The sequence below is a fragment of the Poecilia reticulata genome, chromosome 7 (assembly GCF_904066995.2).
Source record: "Poecilia reticulata chromosome 7, P_reticulata-male-v2, whole genome shotgun sequence".
In the NCBI taxonomy this organism is placed as follows: Eukaryota; Metazoa; Chordata; class Actinopteri; order Cyprinodontiformes; family Poeciliidae; genus Poecilia; species Poecilia reticulata.
The window spans coordinates 12868982-12873551 of NC_088836.1; positions in this window are offsets into that span (position 1 = coordinate 12868982).

Here is a 4570-nt window from a genome sequence, read left to right on the forward strand (position 1 = left end):
CAAAAAATGATTCTACTGCATATTGTTCCAAGAAGCAATATGACGCCTTAAAAACAAAATGTAATCTCCCCAGAAACACAAATTACCGTTACGTTTGAAGAAAACAAAGCTTAACTTACATTTGCTGAAGCTGACGAGGTCAAACAGCGCTCTTTTCTTGTCAAGGTTTGAGCACAATTCAGCTTCTTCTGAGATGAAACCGTGTACGCAACTTGTTCAAAACAGCTTTCAGGCGCCAGGTAAGCCGAACCAATCAGAGAGCAGAACAGACCGGAGTTGAGCACAAAGCGGTGTCTCTGTCTTTCTCGCAGTAGCCGAACTTTGAGCTTATAATGGCAACGGTGAAGGTAAAAAATCCAGTGTTAGCAAAAATAATAAATAAAAATAAAATACAGTACCATAAGCAGGTACATGACTTCCTTGTTGATTCATATGTTTCCTCCACGTTAGACTGAAATAGAAGAAATGATCCAATCAAAATTGACAGAGAATAAGTAAATGAATAAAGAGGAAATGACAATCTAAAGAAGTGGGAAAATACAAGTGAATAAATAGATAACTAGTGAACAAAATTGGAAGTAAACAATGTGGAATCATAATTACTTAATTCCACATTAATTTCCAAATCATAATTATTTCATTTATTCATTATCCATCCATCCGTCCATCTTCTACTTATCTGGAGTTGGGTCTCAGGGGCAACAGCTTAAACAGGGAAGCCCAAACTTATTTCTCCCTAGCAAAAAAATGGTAAGCTAGCTTCCAATTCATTTGGATTTAATCATCACAGAATGTAAATGTAGTTTTACACGCTGAAATGTTGTGAAGGATCCAACTTTTTCATTAACAATACAAAATTTGTGTTTTCTACAACTAAATACAATATTATTTACAATTTCACATTTTAAAATTTACAATAATTTCTGTTCTACGTTATACAACATCATACTGGTAAATGAACAAAATATAATTGTGTTTTTCTTTACAACATTTTCTGTCATGATTCACAGATTTTACTGTTGATTTTACGGACTTTTTTTTACAGTGCAGCTGTTGCCGTTATCAGCTGTCGCCTTTTTCTCTCTTCAATAAAGGAACTGAACAGAAAGGTTCAGTAAAAGACATACGAGCCTCCGTTTTGTTTGAAGAAGCTTCACTCCGTAACAATATTTGTTACCTTTTGTCCTCCGATTCTTAGTTTTTAAATAAGTCCGAATAGCCATGCTGCACGAACAAACGCAGGTCTCTTCGTGAAGATAAACATGAATATATGAATAAGTGACGTAAGGGATCGCACCTTTTTATTTCAGTTGGCCTGTCATGATTGGTTGATTTGTATGACTGACCAATGGAGATAGGAAAAAAGAAAAGAAAGTTTTGGCCACTCTGAGGTTTAAAAAAAAAAAAAAGGCCGGCAAAGGCTGACTTTGGGGGGGGCAATGCCCCCCAATGCCAGCCCATGCCGCCGGGCCCGGGGCGACCGCAGGAGGGGCAACTCCTCCGCCCCCATCCCGCAGGGCGCCAAAGGCAGCCCATGTCGCCGGGCCTGGCGCGACTGCAGGAGGGGCAACTCCTCCGCCCCCCATCCTGCAGAGCGCCAGTTCTTTGTCGTCTTGTGTGGGAACACTGAACCTTCAAGACAGGAAGGAGAAACTCCTGAGAACCTGTCTAACTGGTTCGTTCTGCAAGACGAAAAGAAGTTTAGTGACCAAATGATGGTAGAATACCTACATTCAAGGACTCTGGTTCAGTCCTTCATTGACGTCAATCTGTGACGTGTGATTCGGGCTTTGAATATGCTTCCTGAGGATCACGTCATCAATGACGAGCTGACTTGAATGTTGCTCCTGTTCCTTTTTAATCTTGTTGTGTACAACTTGTCAAAGTGAAACATCTCAAATAAAATAAACTTTTACCAGCTTTATATGAGCTGATGATGAACTCGCTCCCTTACTAAGAGAGAGAGAACATTTATATCTGATGAATTTTCAGGTTTACAGAAATTGACACGAAAAAGACCAAATTATTACAGGGACCAACATTCATACACAGTCTAAAAATACTGTGAGGTAAATGTGAATATCTATATCCTCATATCTACATTATATAGCTACATCACATGTCATGTTACTATTAAAGCTTAGTCACATGACACAGATTGCCCTCAGTAAAAGCAATAACCTGATAATGACCTGCCTCTGATTGTTCTCATTTACATACAGGCAGGGTGAAAGTAGTTTAAAATCTTGGGGTACGATGACAAAAATAAATAAATATATATATATATAGCTTTGGAGCTTCTGTGCTGATTAACGTTTTTGCAAAGCGATAAAAGCTGAGTAGCTCTTGAATTGCTACAAAATAAGGCTGTATTTCCCTCAGCCCACTGGCTGCAATGTTGACACCTTGAGATGCCACGAGACCTAAATTCTGAACATCATGGCATGGAGTGCATCCCACTTTCCCATGTCTGACATATAACCATTAATTTTAGCTTTTAAACTGGTTATATTGATCCTGTATCCAGAAAGAGGAATAATCAGTAATTCAGAATCTAGAATATCAATATTTACCAATCAAACTTCAAGTCTAGAACTTATTTTATATAATTAAAAATTTCTTATTTCAAGCACAGAAAATGAAATCACATACTTAATGAAATGTCTTCAGATAATTAAAACAGACTATGTCCAAATGGAATCATTTTGTTATTGGCAATGAAAATAAAAAAAAACATGAACTTATACTCTGTATAAGTTGGCAGAGTGTACTGGAAATTATAATTTAATATTTAAACGGTTGACATTTAACACAACAATTTCAGAGACAATATCAGTTTATATATCAAGATAATTCTTGGCATGTTTCCGTCTGCTGTGGACCTTAATCTGATCTTCTTGATGCAAGATGTGGGACCTTTTACTGACATGTCATGAAATTTCTATTGATGTGTGATTTGAAATGGCTGGTATTCCACACAATGAGATTAGAATGAACAATATTGATTAGCTCAATGTCATGATAAATATTTGAACTTTTGGTTTATATTCAAATTCTTACTTTATAAGTTACTAATATTAGTTGAACAATATTTATTCATCATGTTTGTAACCCCTTTTATGACATCATACAATCCAAATGGGAAAGCGCCAAAATGTCAGTGAGATAGTATTAATGTTTGATACAACAGATTTTCTTTCCGATCCAATACCGAGTAAAATTTAAGCTGGTATTGGCAATACAGATCCCATACTTTGTGCAAAGACAGTTAATTTGTTTCTTAACTAAATAAAAATAGATGTAATCCATATCTTGGCTTCATAAAAAGAACACAATGTACTCTGATGGACTCATTTTACACTCAGAAGGACATTGAGAACAATCTCGTTTACTATAAACTATTTTAATTCAACAGAAATATACAAAACATGTGAAAATGGAGTTGCAAACTAAAAAAGAGAAAATTAGTAAAGTAATAACCCTACTAAATACATCCTTGTTTAATTATTAAAACTAATATAAAATGACAGCTGAAATAGCTCCATGTCACTTTTATAATAATCTGTCAACATGTTCATTTCTGAGTGAGTGAGCGTCAGCAGCACGCTGCGCATGGGCATTACGTCCTTACACATTACATACTTACCAGGCGGAAGAAAAAGTAGTTCCCATTAACAACGTTTTATTTAGGCAAGATCTCAATAATTTAGTTACTTTCTAACGTGCTCTTGTTAATCTACATTATCTCAAATTACTAAAGTGTTGAAAGTATTGATCCTTGGATCTAACAATAGATTTTAAAGAATTAAGTTCTGGTATCGGAAGAATCGATATTTCAGTATCAATCCGCACATCACTAATGGCAACGCGAGAGATCATTTAACTGCCCTGATTAACGGTTAATTCAGTTGTAACAGCCTAACTAAGCTTTTATCTACTGTACTTTTATAAGATTTTCTTTTGGCAAATTCTCTAATCTCGGTTGGACATGAATGAAGATGGAGGACTTTTTTACGTGTATAGACCCTACAGCTGCTGTACTCAGAGGTAAGTTTAAAGTCTGTCTTTCTAAGATAAGCTAACTGAAGCTAGCTAGCATGTCGTGATATACCAATTTTCATCCGCGGTTAAAGAGCCGCTCTTGTGAATATGAGCTTTGAACAGTCATTAACCACAATAGATGTGGCTTAAAAATAATATCGACACGAGTTCTTGGTAGCTTCCGTTTTTTAACATAGCTAAGGTGGCTTCTCATATAGCTTCTGATTCGGGAAATGGTTAAAGGGCAATTCCGCCTAGTATTTCACTAACTGAGGGTGTTTGATGTGCTGTAATTAAAAAACTTAAATGCAATGAGTCTAACAGCCTAGGTTAGATATTCCACACTGTTACCAGGATATTTTAAACACTATTTTAATTGGTGAATTTAAGTAGTCCTAGTTTGATTTAACCTCTCTGTCGCTAGAGGAACCAAATTTGGGTCCTCGGCGCTTGCCGCAACAAGATCAATTAAAAACACATGCTATACATTTATCAATATAGGCATATTGCATATCCACGTAAAGGGAAA